Raw genomic sequence first — 18743 nt, forward strand, 5'->3', positions numbered from 1 at the left:
ACAAGTGACTCACATAGTATTTGAACAGGGTATTGGCATATTTGACATTATGCAGATTTAGGGAGCATAATTTCTGACTTTTGCATTTCATGATGAACAATAGTTCTGTGTGAAGAGCATAGGCTTCAAAGTCAGATAATTCTGGGCTCCACATCAGGAACAGATCCAGATTTGGTGAGGACTGAATTCTATACAATATTGAAAGCTCCTCTTAAGGAGAAGACTAAAGCTTATGCATGCAATATTAGGTGCAGGCCCTTGAAAGAGTTCCATGTAAGACAGGGTACCTTGAATTTCCTTAGTTTCATTAGCTTCCCATTTAATTTGCCTCTGTCTGCCCTTTATTAGCCTTTTATTTCTGACACTCAGTTTTCAAATCTCTGAGATAGGATTAACAATACTTGTTTCTGGGGCACCTGGGTGGCTCAGTTGGTTGGGCGTCTGACTCTTGATTTTGGCTCAGGTCATGATCTCAAAGTTTGTGGGATCGAGCCTCAAGTCAGGCTCCATACTGAGCCTGCTTGGGATTCTCTCTCCCTCTCTCTCTGCCCCTGCCCCACTCATGCTCGCTCTCTCTCTCTCTCTCTCAAAATAAATAAATAAGCGGTAAAAAACAAAACAAAACAAAACCCACAATTCTTGTTTCTTACGGATGCCAGAAAATGAGCTCGAGGGCCCAGCACGATGTTTATTGAGTAGGTATGCAATAACTGATTGCTAATAGTAATATACAATAATAATGATGATGATGATGAAAAAAAATAGAATTCTTCAATTAGGAGCCAGTTTTTGAGCAGGCTTTTGAAATTAAAAACATGATATGGAGAAAATTATGTTGTCAGTTCATTTAAGCCTCAGCTCTGCAACTCAGCTCTCCCCAGAGTCCAATTATTTCAGTTTTCTCCAATGCTGTCTCTCCAAAGAGAAGTCTAAGTGAGCATAAAAACAGCTTCCAAAAACAAAGGCAGATAGAGAGAGTATCATGGGAGAAAGTCATCTGCAGGGGCCCCCAAAGGCCAGATTTCCATTGCACGGATGTCAACAAGAAGAAAAGATATTAATCAGCCAAAGAGAGCCAGATCTCAAGGTGCATTTTGGTGTTGAGAGAGAGGCAGCTGGACAGACCTCATCCTGGTCTGTGTCAAGTATAGCCACCTACAGGCAAACATTTGGTGCTTTGTTGTTCTGTTGTGTCCTGAAGGATTATCACAAAGCAAGAGGCCTCTGGAGTTGGCTTCCTGCCTCTTGAGAACCAGCAGTATTTGAAGAAAAAGCATGAGGTCACTTTGCCTTTGACTTGCATCTTAAATCCTCCTCCCAGGGTTTGAGATTCTAAAAAAAAAAAAAAAAAAGTGTGTGTTAATACAGAGTTACTTGAAAATATAATGGGAGTCTTTCTCAAACATGTGGCTTCTCCTGGTTATCTGTGGGTTTTTTTGTTTGGGGTGATCATGCTGTTTCATTTAGGTCATACACAATAAATGGGGACATGTGGGAAGACCAAGGTCAGAAGATGGTAGGAGGTATTTAGATTAATTAGGTAATTAAGGGGAGATATGTGGGTGATCATTAACTTTCTTGCTAGCTACATTTGGGCACAAGCACATGTTTCATTTTCCCTAATATTTATAAATGACTCATACCCTCTGCAATTCAACAACCACAAAATCTTCACATTTTGCTCCAGAAATTTCTCTGTGTAAAGCTGAAGATCAAACAACCCTTCTTTGGGGCGCCTGGGTGGCTCGGTCGGTTAAGCGTCTGACTTCGGCTCAGGTCATGATCTCACGGTCCGTGGGTTCGAGCCCCGCGTCAGGCTCTGTGCTGACAGCTCAGAGCCTGGAGCCTGTTTCAGATTCTGTGTCTCCCTCTCTCTCTGCCCCTCCCCTGTTCATGCTCTGTCTCTCTCTGTCTCAAAAATAAATAAACGTTAAAAAAGTAAAAAAAAAAAAACAACCCTTCTTTTTCTAACTCTCTGGAAAAATGATTTTTTTTCCCCTTCTGCCATATCTGTTTATCTACTAAAGACATCAGGAAGTTCTGGATTCATCTATTATCTCCAAATCCATATTTCCCCAGATTCTCAATATCCCTACTATTGTGTCAGGAGGCTACTTTGGAATATCCACTGATGGCTTTTGTCCCCAGGATTTTGTCCCGTGCATGACCTTTTCCCCCATTGGGTGAACTAAATCTTTGTGGTCTCAATTCAGGCAAGGGTGGGCCCAGCTAAAAGAGGAGTCTTTTCGTGACTTTGCAGCCAGGACCCTGCAGGAAACAGAAAAGACTCAGGTGAAAAGACAACACCCAAGGTTTGGAAGAATCTACTTGACCTCTACATGAGATCAGGATCCCCTGACTGAGGAGATGGTGAGTGGAGAATTCAGAAGCTTGTGTACTCCAGGCCCTGTTTTGTGTTCCCTACAACTGGGCCAGGCCTTCTGGGGTAGGGGTTAGGAACAAGGATGAGGGGAGGGAGCTTCTATAATTGTTTTGGTGGCTTCAGTGGTTGTCGTTAGGTGAAATTTCATACAAGGAGGTCGTGTGGCCACCATCAGGCCACTTGGGGACTGATGCTTCAATCATTTCCAATGGTTGCTTTGGACAAGGTCTGGAAAAACATAGGGAAAAAATTAAATGTGTGAGGACAATGAAGGAAAGTATTCAGATCCTTTCAAACTAACATTCATGAGGACTGTGAGCTGTTGGTACTTTTCACCCGGGCAGCACATTAGGTGATATACAAGAGCAAAGAGCCACCCTCCCCTGTGCCTTGCCACCACCGCAGTCCCTGGAAATTAGATACAACTCAGAGGGAACATCTGGGGGGTGCAGAATGAGCCTAAGACATCTAATTGCAATCTGTGATAATTGCTACTCAGGCAAAACAGGGAACTGTACAGACAGGTCTGGGGGAACGGGGAAGGTTGCCTTGTGCGGAGACCTGAAGGGTGAGTTAGAGAAAACTAGGTGTTCGTGAAGGTAGAAAGCAAACATGGTCCCTGGGCTGGCATTTACCAGGTGAGCCACCCCGAACCATTTATGAAATGTTGTCATAAGGAAAAGAACAATGGAACAAGGAGAAGGGACAGGCCAATACTGGTGAATGCTGCAGAGAGGTCAAGCAACGTGAAGACCATTGGATTTAAAGAATACAGAAGACACTGGTGTTGCCTTTGTCAAGGCTGGTCTCAGCAGACTGTGGGATGGAAGCAAAATTGCAGGAGCCTGAGATATGTGGGAGGTATAGAAATGAAGATGGTAAACAGAGACACCTCATGAAACGTGGCTGGGAAGGGAATGGTAAAGCGTAGTAGGTAGGAGTCCGATATGCGGTCAAAGGAAGAGGCTTTTAAAGTTTTTTTTTTTTTTTTAATTTTTAAATTTTTTTTAGTTTATTTTGAGAGAGAACACGAGAGGGGGAGGGGCAGAAAGAGAAGGAGAGAGAATACCAGCGCAGAGCCTGACGTGCGGCTCGGACTCAGGAACCACGACCCTATGACTTGAGCCTAAACCAAGTCAGCGGCTTAACTGAGCCGACTGAGTCACCCAGGCGCCCCAAAGAGGCTTTTAAGTCGGAGGTTCTTTGAACATGCATCAACATTTCTAGGAAGCAGCAAGAGTGGGTAAAGGAGAGCGGAGAGGGAGGGTGGACACCCAGTTGCAAAGGACCCCTGAGGGACTAGAAGTGACACAAACCGAAGCCCATGTAGGAACTCGGCCTAACCAGGAGGAGAAAAGCCTGAGAGTGCAGATGTCTGTAGATTTGGTGGCAGAAGGCGAGGGAACTGTCTGATGGTCTCTGGGAAGCGGGAAGTGATAGAATCTGCTAATTGGGGTGTGTTGGTGGGTGGGGAGGTTGGTAAAATCAAAGAATTGAAGAAGGTGAAAAAGATTTGAAATAGCTAGTAGCACGGGTACAAATTCCAGACGCACACAAAACCCCCTTCTATTTCAGTGCTTTTATTCCGATTTCGAGTCCTCACTCCTCTAGGTGGCAGACGCTTCATCTGGGTCGGTTCCAGAAGAGCCGATGGAGAGGCAGTCTGATTCATGGGTGTGGGGCTCAGAGGAGGGCTGTGGGCTGAAAACACCAGTCTGGGGTCATCAGAACACAGTTTGCCCAGGAGTCACCGATGTGGCTCAGGGGGAGAGAGGAGGACACAGAGCTAAGCTTGGAAAAGCTCCAACATCTAAAGGTCCAGAAGAGGAAGAAGCAGCCGAGGAGATGCAGAGACAGGAAGAAAAGCCCGAGAATGTCATATCACAGAACTAAGGCAAGTGAATATTTTAAGCAAGTGAAATAAGAGGTCGACTAAGATTAGGATTATAAAATATCTGTGGGAGTCAGATCTTCTTTCTTTGGGTTGGGGGAACAACGACAACAAAACAGTGAGAAGACATAATAGTAATCATAATGACTACTTTTTATCAAGTTCCCAGTGTCTGATTATATTATTCAACCAGCTAATCGATCAGTCACGTTCACGAGAACGCACTGTGTGCCAAACTCTGCTATGGACAGTGTTTCCTCCCAAGGGGCTCATCAGGGCCCCTCAATCATTCCAATGATCACACAATAAAACACGACAATATTTCTACATCTCCTGTGGTGAATGGTGGATGAGGCTCCCGAGGCTGCCTGGGCCCCTTTGGCTACACTGAGGGCTGGGAGATGAGGTATCCCCTGCCTCTGGTCAAGGTTTTTCCTATTCTTTTAATAAGTATGATGGTAGAGGAGCTTTATTGTCGTGAGGGCAGAGCTGGGAACCACCCAGAGGAAGAGCTGCCCGTGGTCATTAGGGGGGTAGTCAGAGCTTCGGAGAATGAGGGAGGTTTCAAAAGTTAGGTGCTTAAAAAAAAAAAAAAAAAGCTACATTAGATTGTTCAGCTTTCGGTAATGAGAAAGGAGTAGGGAGAGAGAAAGAGTGGGAGAGACAGGGAGAAAAACTTATTCTAAAAATTAGACAGAGGCAAAAACTTATTCTAAAAATTTGGAAGAGGGCACCTGGGTGGCTCAGTAGGTTGGGTGTCCGACTCTTGAATTCGGTTCAGGTGATGATCTCGGGGTTGCTCCTGCTTAAGATTCTCTCTCTCTCTTCCTCTGTCCCTCCCTCCTCCCCCTTCTAAAAAAAATAAAAATAAAAATTAGGAAGACTAAGCTTTGAGAGTCTTGAAGCAATCTGAGGTTCAACCTTAAGAGTTAGGAGGTGAAAATACTTGTGAGTTTCTGTCTGGCACAAGTTGGCCTGTAGGTGCTGATACCTTCTCTGTGCGTTGTGCACAATGGGAAGCACCTTGAGAGAGAATCTTGCTCCTACAATAGAGTGCAGCTGAAAATAGGACTTCAGGGATGAAATGAGACTGTCAGTTGAATAATAGAGTTCGCTATTGAAAAGAACCCCTTTTAGATGAATTCGTTTTGGTATATCTGTCACTGAACCATTATATAACCCTAAACAAATGAGGCAGTTTTATTTGCCTTGACATGAAAGGATTTCTGGGGCACCTGGGTGCCCAGTAGGTTAAGCATCCGACTGTTGATTTCAGCTCAGCTCGTGATCCCAGGGTCATGGGTTTGAGCCCTGTGTCAGGCTCTGCGCTGTCAGTGCAGAACTTGCTTGGGATTCTCTCTCTCCCTCTCCCTCTGCCCTCCCCCCGCTAATGTGCACGTGTGCGTGCTCTATCTCTTAAAGAACATTTTAGGGGCACCCGGGTGGCTTAGTCGGTTAAGTGTCCGACTTCAGCTCAGGTCACGATCTTGCGCTCCGTGAGTTTGAGCCCCGCGTCGGGCTCTGTGCTGATGGCTCGGAGCCTGGAGCCTGCTTCGGATTCTGTGTCTCCCTCTCTCTCTGCCCCTCCCCCGTTCATGCTCTGTCTCTCTCTGTCTCAAAAATAAATAAACGTTAAAAAAAAATTAAAAATAAACTCCTTAGCACAGCTGGTCTAGGCCTTTAGAATAAAAAAAAAAAAAAAGAAAGAAAAACATTTTAAAAAAGGAAAAAAAAGAATTCTCGAGATGATTTTCTTTTATTTAATTTTTAACGTTTATTTATTTTTTTAGAATTTTTTATGTTTATTTTTGAGAGAGAGACAGAGTGTGAGCAGGGGAGGGGCTGAGAGAGAAGGAGACACAGAATCTAAAGCGGTCTCCAGGCTCTGAGCTGTCGGCACAGAGCCTGATGCAGGGCTCAAACCCATGAACTGTGAGATTATGACCTGAGCCGAAGTCAAATGCTTAACCAACTGAGCCACCCAGGTGCCCTGTTTATTTATTTTTGAGAGAAAGACAGAGCGTGTGGGGGGCGGGGGTGGGGGCAGGGGCAGAAGGAGCGAAACACAATCTGGAGGAAACTCCAGACTCTGAGCTGTCAGCACAGAGCTGGACATGGGGCTCAAACCCACCCACAAACTGTGAGATCATGACCTGAGCTGAAGCCGGACACTTAACTGACTGAGTCACCCAGATGCCGCACCAAGATGGTTTTCTTTAGTGAGAAGTACAAGGTGCCAAACTGTCTTTAGAATGCTATTTTTAGGGCACCTGGCTGCCTCAGTCGGTAGAGCATGTGACTCTTGATCTTAGGGTCGTGAGTTCAAACCCCACTTTGAATGTAGAGCTCACACACACACACACACACACACACAAAATAGAATGCTGTTTTCAAAAAAGGATATATATGGATATGTTTGCGTATGCAAAAACTATGGAAACAAGAAACTAAGGAGAAAACCGGCCCACAGGGAGGAGAGCTTGGTCACCAGGGATGAAAGTGGGACATTTGCATTGTATACTCTTTTGCATTTTGTACCAAGTATAAGTATTATTTATTTAATAAACAAAATATATGTAAATACATGAAAGTTGCCTTTGGTGAATCATTTTGCAAGGTTCATTTGTAGTGCAAACAACCACTCCCTCATTTGCTTTGGAAATGTTGACATTTCTGTCCTGGATTTTCTTAAAGCATGAAATACCAGAGTCTACAGACCACACCCTGAGCGTTCTAAATTTGAGGTCACTGACAAAACCAGCCATGCAAGTGTGACTTTCCAAAAGGCCAAACATCGTCAAGAGAAGCAGAGTGAGTAGCAGGGGGCTTAATGCATGCCCAGCATCTGACAAGTTCAGAGGAGTGGGTGGAAGTAGGACAATATCCTTTCTTTATAAATGGGGGAACCTAGAGGCACCTGGGTGGCTCAGTCGGTTAAACGTCCGACTTCGGCTCAGGTCGTGATCTTGCAGTTTGAAAGTTCGAGCCCCACATCAGGCTCTGTGCAGACAGCTCAGAGCCTGGAGCCTGCTTCTGATTCTGTGTCTCCACCCCACCCCCCACCCCCATCTCTGCCCTTCCTCTGCCTGTGCACTCTCTCTCTCTCTTAAAAATAACTAAATAAACATTTAAATGGGGGACACTAAAGCCTGAAGGGGAAGAGACGTGCCTAATAAAGATATCATGCCATTTGTGTCAATAAGGGAGAAAAATGACTCTATATGCATATGTGTGTAAAGAACTCTGGAAGGAGGGGCACCTGGCTGGCTCAGCTGGAGGGGCATCTGCTCTTAATCTCAGGGTGGTGAGCTTGAGCCTCATGTTGGGTATAGAGATTACCAAAAATAAATAAATAAATAAATAAATAAATAAATAAAATTTTTAAAAAGAACTCTGGAAGGAAACACAAAACACTAATACCAATGGCTAATTATGTGGAAATGGAAGGTGAGAAGTGGGAGGGAGGGAGACAGAGGTAGGAATGAGATTTTCATTTTGAACTTGAAAGAATCCTTGATCTATTTTTTGAATAGAACCCTGTTTTAAAACTTTATAAGGAGAGAGGCACCTGGGTGGCTTAGTCAGTTAAGCGGCCGACTCTTGATTTCGGCTCAGGTCATGATCAGGTTCATCAGTTTGATGAACTGTGTAAGGCCCTTTGCTGACAGCATGATCTGTTTGGGATTCTCTCCCTCTCTTTCTGCCTCTCTGCCCCTCTCTCTCTCTCTCAAATAAATAAATGTTAAAAAAAAAAAAAACACTTTATAAGGAGAGATGGGCCATGACATCTACATGACTTAAAAATTCAGTTTTCAGGGGCACCATCAATTAAGCGCCTGTTGATTTCAGCTTGGGTCGTGATCTCACTGTTGGTGGGTTTGAGCCCCGTGTTGGGCTCTGTGCTGGCAATGCAGAGCTTGCTTGGGATTCTCTCTCTCCCCCTCTCTCTGCTCTTCCTCCACTCATGCATGCTTTCTCTATTTCTCTTTCTCAAAAAAATAAATAAATGAATAAAAATTAAAAATAAATAAGTTAAAATGTTTTCAGTTTTCAAGGAAGATATCATGAAGCTATGGCCTCAGAGATAAAGAATGTGATGTTGAAACCACAGGTCAAATCCTGCCGCTTCAAATGCCAATGACTGTGACTGTCTGAATTATTTTATCACATTGAGATTTGTTTGAGATAGTATGGGCCATCAGCTGGCTTAGATCTCATTTTTGATATTAGGCAGATTTGTCAAAATCATGTAATAATAGCCCATTGCTAGTTTGTGGATTCAGTCGTATGGAAAGGCACCAGAGGGGAGGAGAAAGATCAGTGGACAGCAAGTCAAGAAACCTGCTTCTAATGGAACTTTGCAATTTAATGTACCTGTGACTATGGGCAACTTAATTCCAATCCATGGGCCTATATCATATTTGTAAAATGGAAGGATTAGTTGAAGTGATCTCTAGGTTTCTTTTTAGCTTGGATATTGGGTTTTGAAAGCTTTATTCACAATTTAGAACTAAAGGGGAATTTATGAGATCATATTTCAAAGCCAGGAAGTAGTAACAGTCTGTTGGCTCTTTTGCTCCTTTGATCAGAAGCTACAGAAGAACTAGTGAGTGATCTTGGCCTCTCTCTCCTATAACCACACACCCACACCCTGATGGCAAGTATCTAGATCTGTGTTCCTCAGAGCGTCTGTTTAGGGAAATGCCAACTAATGTTCTATGAGACATCAAATACATTTATGGCATCTTGTATAATAAACGTTCCTGATGGAGAGTCACAATGCTATTAAACGTCCCGAGAAGGCCTGCCATAAGGAAATTCACATAATTTTACTTAACCCAGCATGTTTCAAACATACGGAAATAGAACACTTTGGCATATCCTATCCTCTGTTTGGAACAAATGGGATTCACACGCCTACATTTTTAGGGAATTTATGAGATCAGCTATCAGTTGGCAGTTAGGACAGTTCTGGGACCTCTGCAAATATGGGAAGATTTAGTACATTCCTCAGGGAGCTTGGGAGTCTTGTGATTCTCACAGCTCTCCACCCCACCAGTTAAAAGAAAATCTTTCAACAGTGGGAGCCTCAGGACCTCCTTTGTTTTGCAGGAAAGTTCCCATCTAAGCAAGGAGGTCGGTGACATCTCTTTCACTGCTGGTTTTGATTTATTTTTGCTTTGGGGAACTTGTTTTCATCACTCTTTTTGTTCAACAATTACTGTTCTCTTTCTTTCCTAGCTCCATAAGGTTTGTATAATTTCCTCCCTCCTAATATTTTCACTACCAAACGGGTAGGTGGGAAAGGTTCATGCATCATTTGGGTACTGAACCTGCCGGTGCTTCACATCCTTCATTTGTTTTTGAGAGTTTTCAGCCTCAATTCCCAAAGAAACACTGACTCATCAGGACACACACACACACACACACATGCATGTGCATAGTCATTTGGAAAAAATTAATTTAATCTGTATTTCTTTTTTTAAAATAGTTTATTTATTTTTTAATTTATATCCAAGTTAGTTAGCATATAGTACAACAATGATTTCAGGAGTAGATTCCTTAGTGCCCCTTACCCATTTAGCCCATCCCCCCTCCCACAACCCCTCCAGTAACCCTCTGTTTGTTCTCCATATTTAAGAGTCTCTTATGTTTTTGTCCCCCTTCCTGTTTTTATATTATTTTTGCTTCCCTTCCCTTATGTTCATCTGTTTTGTGTCTTTTTTTTTAATGTTTTTATTATTTATTTTTGAGAGAGAGACAGAGCGTGAGCAGGGGAGGAGCAGAGAGAAAGGGAGACACAGAATCTGAAGCAGGCTCCAGGCTCCAAGCTGTCAGCACAGAGCCTGATGTGGGCCTTGAACTCACGAACCGCAAGATCATGACCTGAGCCGAAGTTGGACACTTAACCGACTGAGCCACCCAGGCGCCCCCTGTTTTGTATCTTAAAGTCCTCATATGAGTGAAGTCATATGACATTTGTCTTTCTCTAATTTCACTTAGCATAATACCTTCTAGTTCCATCCACGTAGTTGCAAATGGTAAGATTTCATTCTTTTTGATGGCTGAGTAATACTCCATTGTGTGTGTGTGTGTGTGTGTGTGTGTGTATACATACACATACATACATATACATACCATACATATAATACATATTATATATATATACACACACACATACACACACACATGCATACATATATATACTACATCTTCTTTATCCATTCATCTATCGATGGACATTTGGGCTCTCTCCATACTTTGCCTATTGTTGATAGTGCTGCTACAAACATGGGGGTACATGTGTCCCTTCGAAACAGCACACCTATATCCCTTGGATAAATACCTAGTAGTGCAATTGCTGGGTCGTAGGATAGTTCTATTTCTAATTTTTTGAGGAACATCCATACTGTTTTCCAGAGTGACTGCACGAATTTGCATTCCCACCAACAATGCAAAAGGGATCCTCTTTCTCTGCATCCTCACCAACATCTGTTGTTGCCTGAGTTGTTAATGCTAGCTACTCTGACAGGTGTGAGGTGGTACCTTATTGTGGTTTTGATTTGTATTTCCCTGATGCTGAGTGATGTTGAGCATAAAACCTGTATTTCTGAAGACTTCTCAATTATTTTGGCCCCATCATTAAGCAGTTTAAAGAAAATACAAATCTCAAAGCAGGCAAAAACGTACTATGCATTGGCGTACCTGTAAGTCTGAAACCAAGAAACAATATGAAAAGCTACTTTTGCACTTAGTTCCTTTTTTACTTTGAATTTTTCAGGATTTCTGCCTAAGCAAACCACCTTAGTTTTCTTTTTAAGATTTTATTTTTAAGAAATCCCTACACCCAAAGGGGAGGTTTGAACTTACAACCCCAAGGTCAAGAGTTGCATGCTCCATGAACTGAGCCAGCCAAGAGGCCCCAAGATTCCCAGTTTTATAACAGGTTTATTTAAAAACTCTTGGAAAGCCAATAACCTGTTAGTATACTAAATTATTCTTCAACCCCATGGGACTTGAGTTACATGGTATGATTAGCACTTTTTTGTAAGTAAGCTCTACGGCCAAAGCCCAAAGCGGGGGCTGGAGATTACAAGAGATCAAGAGTTGCACACTCTGCCAACTGAGGTAGCCAGATGCCTCAAATATTAACACTTTATGTCTTACTCTTTTCCCCAGTTCCAGACCCACTAGCCTTTTCCTTCTCTAAACACTGCCCCAAATTGTTCTTTGTCCCAGGGAAATCACCTGTTTCTAATCCATCAGGCTGACCTGCCATAGCTTCACTGGCTGAAGCTCATCCTTTTGTCAAAGACCACATGGGGCACCTGGGTGGCTCAGCTGGTTAAGCGTCTGACTTCGGCTCAGGTCATGATCTCACTGTTTGTGGGTTCGAGCCCCGCATCAGGCTCTGTGCTGACAGCTCAGAGCCTGGAACCTGCTTCGAGTTCTGTGTCTCCCTCTCTCTACCCCTCTCCTGCTCACACTATGTCTCTCTCTACCTCTCAACAGGCATCTTACCCCTGGCAGTGTGTGTCTCACCCACTGGAAGCAATGACATCAGTTGCCTCTGAATATTCCTTCCATGAGAAGATAGGAACTGTCCTCAGCTCCTGCTAGCCCAGAGCTGCTCCAACTTTAACATGTATACAAATCCTGTAGGATTCAATTAAAATACATATTCTGATTTAGAAAGTCTGGGCAAAACTGAGATTTTGCATTTCTTTTTTTTTAAGGTTTATTATTTTTGGGAGAGGCAGGGAAAGAGAGAGTACACAAGCTGGGGTGGGCAGAGAGAGAGACACACAAACACAGACTCTCAAGCATGCTCCAGGCTCTGAGCTGCAAGCGTGAAGCCCAACGTGGGGCTCGAACCCACAAACCGTGAGATCATGACCTGAGCTGAAGTCAGACGTTTGACTAAGCCACCCAAGTGCCCCAAGATAATACTTTAATGCAATATTTAAAAAATAACAATTAATGTGAAAAATGCATGATGAATAAAATATCAGCATTTAAAATAAAGACAGGATCCAACAACACCAGTATTAGAGCGAGGCAAGTAAGGCCAAATTCTATGGGTTGTAGGGTCAGACCACACTCAGTCTAGGGTGGGTATTAAGCGACTGGTGGCACTTAGGTTTTGTGCCTGCTTCCTGGCCACAAGTGAGTCTAGAAGAGCAGCATATTCTGGCTAAGCTATTCTGAGGAAAACCTTAGTATTTATTAGAGTTAGGGTAGAGATAAATCACTATAGAACTATAGAGAATAGAGGACAAAATACCTCTTGTGAAACTGGGGAGGCTCCAAGGAAAAGATAAGGTTTGAGCTGGGGAAAAGGGAAAGCAGAAAGAATATTGGATTTGCAATCAGAAAATGGGGTTCCTTTCTTTGCTGCTTGCTTTACTAGCTGTGACAATTCAGGCAAGTCACTTTGCTTCTCTGATTGTAACTCTTTATGTGTTTACACTTTATGTGTAAAAACTCATCCTATGTGACGTGCCAAAGATTTGTGAGGATGAACTGAGATTAAATGAGTGAATGGGGTTTCTAAACTGAAAAGCACTATGCAAACATCTTGGACTGTTATTAAGTCCATAAGGAGGGACAGGATTTTGACAAAAGGCATTGAGGGAGAAGGGCCTTTGGGCAGAGAGAATGAAAGGTGAAGTGGTTTTTGTACGAGGCTAGACAAAAGGAAACTGGGCTTTGAAGTCTAGGAAGATGAAAGCAGTCAAGGAATGCCTGTGTTTAAAGACCATTAAGGAAACAAAGCCCAGGACCCCAGGCTTGAAGGGTAAAACCAAGCTCTGTGGTCTCACAAGTACTCAAGAGTGAGACACCTTACTCTCACATTTTGCTTCCTAGATGGTCTTTTTGAAGGCAGGCAGGCACTATGTCTTACTTATCTTTGTTTCCAGCAGCCTGACAATTTCTGGCCAAGTGAACTGCGCTCAGTTCTCAAGGAATGAATGAGTGTCCGTCCAAAGGCTTGGGACCTCTACCCCAAGGGGTGGTACAGATTAAGTGGTTGGGTAGCTTTGAAAAGCAGGTTCTTCTGTGCACACTGGGATGCTCTCCTGATAGCCTGGTGTTAAGAGAGCTCACCAGATCCTAGGTAAGGACGGCACTCTTAAGGAAGAGTAAGATGGGGCCAAGGGCTCTAGCCGTCTTATTGCTACCATGACTGAAAATCAAGGGAAGGTGGGGGGATGACGACTACACGTGTTAACATTTAATAGAACTACAGATGAGTGTGAACACGCAAGCACACACAGACGCACAAATGAGTGCACGGGAAACTGGTTAAATCTGAGTAAGGTCTGCAATCTAGTCAATTGTATTGGCGTGGCCAGTTGTATTGTGCCAATGTCAATTTCCTGGTTTTGACAATGTAGCATAGTTACGTAAGCTGGTGAGGGAAGCTGGGTGGGTGATGGGTATATCGAGACTTCCTTGTATTAATTTTACAGCTTTTTGTAAGTCTAAAATTATTTCAAAATAAAGCAAAGAAACCAGAAACAAATAGAGCCTCCCTCTCGAGCCCAGCCTCGCCCACCCCAACAGCGCCCCACACCTCACACTTCGCCCTCCGTACCCCCTCTCCTGCTCAGGTAAGGCGGGGAGAGCGGGAGCTGCAGGGCCGCGCACGCGCAGTCCTGAAATCCCCCGCCGCGTCTCTAGGAAGTCACGCTTGCGCAGTCTTGGCCCTTGCCCGCCGCGCCTGCCCCACTACGCGGCGGGGTACTCGGCCGCCTTGGCCCCTTCGCGCTGCCGTCTTTTCCGGCAGTTGGAGCGCTTCCTGTTGTCCTCACCCGCAACCGCCCCTCGGCCCGGACTCCAGAGTCCCTCAGGCGTCCCCTCGTCTCTTCTGGTCGGCCGGGTGCTGCCGCTGGGGCTTCGCCTGTCCGCCCGTCGAGAGACATCGCTGGCCGCGCCGGCGTCCGCGGCTGGTCGCCGCCCCCAGCCCTTCTTCCCCCGGGGCTCTGGTGAGTGTCTCGGTGCCACTGTCTTCAGGCCATCCCAGGTTTTTCCCCTCGTCTCCTCCCGACTCTTTTTGGGCTTCTTCCTTCCCGCCGACGCCCTCTTTCCAGCCCTGTCCTGTCGGCCCCTCGGCCGCCCTCCTCAGCCTCCTGACAGTCCCCCCTCCTCTGGGTTTCCCGAGGGTCCCCTGTCACTCCTCTCCACGTTTTCCCAGTCCCAGGCTCCCCACCCCATTCTTTCTTTCTTTTTGTGCAGCTGGGGCGGGGAGCCAGGCTGTCTCTCTTTTCCATGTTGCCAGCTTTGTCTACTCGTTGCAACAGCTCAGTCTCCTCTGGGACCTCAGTCATTGCCAGTTTTCCCTTCTTTTGCTTTTTCTCTGGGGTCTGAGAACCTAAGAGCTGTTGTGTGAGGCAGAGGTGTGGAAAGCCCACCTTGGGGTGTGGTTCCTTTGAGTCTGCTCCCTTCCCGGTGGCTAGTGTTAGGGTACTGGGCTTCAGATCATCTTAAAATCACAGGAAAATTGAGCGGAGATTTTTTTTTTTTTTTTTTTAAGAGGAGAAAAGAAAAGTCGATAAGGACTGGGAGGAAAGTCTGTGTCGGAAAGTGTATGGAACAGCTCGTAGAGAGACCAGATCTCCCGGCTGCACTTTGAATTGACCGAAAGACACAAAGAGACACTTGTTGTTTTTGAAATGTACAGAGGAAGATTGGCGCGAGGTAGACCTTGTGCTTCCTCCCCCTTTCAGCTCACCTTGGCTCTGAATTAGGATTAGCCAGGCAGTAGATGAGGTTTCCCTAAACGTAAAACATGACCACGGTAATGGGCTCCACTGTCTACCCCAGACATTCGAGAGCGGCTTGCTCACAAGGGGACCAGAGCACTATCCTCCACCTTTGTAGAGAAAACCACTTCACATGCCAACTCCATCCCTACCAAACATACGTAGCCCCAGCTCCTAGTAATGGTCATAAAAGATGAGTGCCTTCTTCGTAAATCTTTATAAGGTGCTTACTAAGTGTGTAGCATTGTGCATGAGACTGGAGAAGGGTATTAAAAGTACTTGCTTCCCATTGGCTTACAGTTCAGGAGGAGAAATTAGGATGCGTGATGATTCTTCTTCTTCTTCTTCTTCTTCTTCTTCTTCTTCTTCTTCTTCAAGTTATTTTTTGTTTACTTTTGAGAGGGAGAGAGGGAGAGAGAGAATACCAAGCAGGCTTGTCAGCACAGAGCCCGACGCGGGGCTCGATCCCCTGCAAACTGTGAGATCAAGACTGGAGCTGAGATGGAGAGTCGGAGGCTTGACTGACTGAGCCACCCAGATGCCCCAGAGATGGGTGACTGTTAAGGAGTAGTCTTAGCCTCCGTGTTCATTTGCCCAGATGGAAGGTTCTGGATTGTCAGTCACAAAGAAAGAATTAGTGAGAGAAGGGGTGTTCGTAGAGGTAACAGTACCATTGTAAAGTCAGTCAGCCAGGCATAGCCATCTAGGTTGAATAAAACAATGGTTTTCATGTGATCTGCTTTTATGTTTGCAGTACCTACCCCTGCCTTACAAAGATCCAGTTCTCTTATTAAATTTTAAAAACTTTTAAGGGGCTCCTGGGTGGCTCAGTTTGTTAAGCGTCAGACTTCGGCTCAGGTCCTGATCTCAAGGTTCGTGGGTTCAAGCCCTGCATCAGGCTCTGTGCTGACAGCTCAGAGCCTGGAGCCTGCTTTGGATTCTGTGTCTCCTTCTCTCTCTGCCCCTTCCCAAGCACGTTTTGTTTCTCTCTGTCTCTCAAAAAAAAAAAATAAATAAAATTAAAAAAAAAAATAAATAAATAAATAAAACTTTTAAGAATTTCTCACCTACCTATTCCCTAATTCTGCAGAGTTGAAGAATGAAACAAACAGGGAAGGGACCTCCAGTAGTCTGTAGGTCAGGGCATGAAGGCTTGAATTGTCAAAAGCATAAGGGAAAGCTCTGTCTTATAAAAGGTACTTGGTTGACCCAGTAAGCCTATAAATTGCTATAGGGCAATAGTAATTGTATCTTTTGATGAAAGGTTATTAGAATAGGCTCATCCTTTTATGAGTGAAGGAAGGGGAGGAGGAGGTTTTGAAGAAAGGTCAAAGGGAAGGATAGTGCAATCTTTGCTATTACATTAGAGACTGTATGTGAAGGTTGAAAATCATTCTGCTAGAAAATTTGTTAGCCTATTATATGATCATCTTTGAGTACGCTTAATATCCTGTTGATCTTTTTAAAAGCTTAGGAAGCCATGCCAGTGACTTAAATGAGTCAAAACTTTCTCCACCCCAGTATTTATATACCTATCAATGTAAATGTAATTTTGTTCTTTAATTTTGTTGACAACTGAAAAATCATTAACTTGCTCAACTTATGTTTATTAACCACTTATTACATGGAAGGTGCTGTTTGTCTTAGGTTTAAACACTCTTCTAGTTGCATTTCTATGTTAAAATAATTTCAGTTGTTAAAATGTAACCACATCTGTGTATTTATAAAAATGTCTCCAGAAATGTTCAGACCAGGGAGGAGTACAAAGCACTCCCTTACTTCAGACTTGTTTTTAAATCTGGTTTCAAAATTTCTTCACCAGACTTAGAGTGCATGTGGTTTTCATTGTGGGTGGAGGGGGTATAGGCTGACAAATAAGGAACCACACCCAAGCTTCATAAACCAGAGGTTTTTGAAAAATCTACTGATATCCTAAAAACATTTGCGTTTTCTTTGTTTGGTGTTAGCAGAAACTTCCCCATAAAAAATATAACATAATAACAAATAACATAAGGTAGAGCTGAGTTCACTTGAATTTGTGGTCACTGATCATTTTGGCACATCATCAATAAAAACATTTGAAGTAGAGCCTTGATTTTGAATTTCTTTGCTCTGAAAGAATTATTCTTTTATATGATTTTCCCTGAATATTTTTTTAATAAAGTTGCTTAATGTTAAGCCTTTTGTCTTAGTAATAATAAGTATTTGCACATTCCTTAATAGCTTTAATCTACGAGACAGTTTAAAAAGCTGCTAAGTATGGGGCGTCTGGGTGGCTGAGTCCATTGAGTGTCCGACTTAGCTCAGGTCATGATCTTGCGGTTTGTGAGTTCCAGCCCCGCGTTGGGCTCTGTGCTGACAGCTCAGAGCCTGGAGCCTGCTTCAGATTCTCTCTCTCTCTCTCTCTCTCTCTCTCTCTCTCTCTCTCTCTCTCTGCCCCTCCCCCAGTCACACTCTGTCTCTCCTTCAAAAATAAAATAAACATTAAAAAAAGAATAAAATAAAAAATAAAAAGCTGCTAAGTATTAAAGGGAACCTGAAGGAAACTTTTCATAGAATGTACTATCTTTGAAAATGGCCCTTGGCCCCTCCTCCTTTTACTCCGCTTTATATTGGGATGAAAGGACAGACTTAAAGGCAGGCAGTCATGTTGGAGGAAGGCATGATAAGGATAAAATACTGAACATTATTGCCAATGCTGGAGCAGGTCCAGATTGGTGAATGGTGTGGCCAAGTGTGACAATATGGGCTGGCAAAAATATCTGGGGTGGGGGTGGAGGATGAAATTTAAATTTAGGAAAAAATGTTCTATAAACTACTTAAACCTTGTTGGTATCGGTTTTCTCATATGTAAAACTAGGAGGTTAGGGTCCCTTGTTTTTCAGATCTCTTCCATCACTAAGATTATGATTCAGGTTATTTCTTTGTAACGATGTTTTTTTATCACAGTTATTTGTTTTAATTTGTAAATCCAAATAGACAGCAAGCATTTATCGAATATCATAAGATATGTCAGTACATGAATACCTATAAATGGACATTTTAGTCATAGGTTTTTTTTAACTATAGGAATGGCAGATTTAAAAGTTATTTGTAGTTAGGGGCGCCTGGGTGGCTCAGTTGGTTGAGCGTCCGACTTTGGCTCAGGTCATGATCTCGCAGTTTGTGAATTCCAGCCCCGTGTCGGGCTCTGTGCTGACGGCTTGGAGCCTGGAGCCTGCTTCGGATTCTGTGTCTCCTTCTCTCTCTGCCCCTCCTCCACTTGTGCTCTGTCTCTCTCTGTCAAAAATAAATAAATGTAAATTAAAAAAAAGTTATTTGTAGTTTAATAGTAATAGTACATATTCATTGAAGAAAATATGGAAATTATGGAAAAGCACAAACGAATAAAATGATGTATTGCGTTCTTACTGCCTAGAGTTAAGCCGGTGGTAACATTTTGATATTTATTTCAAATAATTCTGTGCACATCTGGTAAACACATAAATCGATAATTTAATCAGTTCTGTTGTTGGATATTCAAGTTATTTCAAGTTTTCCTTTGCCATTACACTGCTACATTGAGTCTCCTTGTGTATGAATCCCTATGGGTCTTTGATTTCTTTTAGGTAGATTCTTGGATGGCAAAGAATTATACTGTGTCTATATTATATCTTCTTAATTTACGCTTATGGTGTTACGATCTTGTTCTCTTCCTTTTTTT

The 18743-nt window shown here is 43.5% G+C and overlaps 1 protein-coding gene and 1 long non-coding RNA gene across 3 annotated transcripts in view; both read left to right on the forward strand.

Annotated features, from left to right (window-relative positions):
* The first annotated feature begins 6331 nt into the window (after nucleotides 1–6331).
* On the forward strand, nucleotides 6332–11969 carry LOC109271527 (uncharacterized). The gene is made up of 2 exons (XR_002082000.2): nucleotides 6332–7085; nucleotides 11787–11969. It is a non-coding gene; the product is annotated as an uncharacterized LOC109271527 (long non-coding RNA).
* A 2003-nt stretch (nucleotides 11970–13972) lies between these two features.
* STK38 (serine/threonine kinase 38) overlaps nucleotides 13973–18743 on the forward strand; it is a 42485-nt gene continuing 37714 nt past the window's right edge. The window contains exon 1 of one of the 2 annotated variants that reach the window (XM_019456941.2): nucleotides 13973–14263. The gene's annotated coding sequence lies outside the window, so the exon portion shown is untranslated. The remainder of the gene's footprint in view (nucleotides 14264–18743) is intronic. The other variant, XM_019456940.2, reaches the window with a different exon arrangement.

The sequence above is a fragment of the Panthera pardus genome, unplaced genomic scaffold, assembly GCF_024362965.1.
Source record: "Panthera pardus isolate Hobbes unplaced genomic scaffold, ASM2436296v1 HiC_scaffold_17, whole genome shotgun sequence".
Classification (NCBI taxonomy): domain Eukaryota; kingdom Metazoa; phylum Chordata; class Mammalia; order Carnivora; family Felidae; genus Panthera; species Panthera pardus.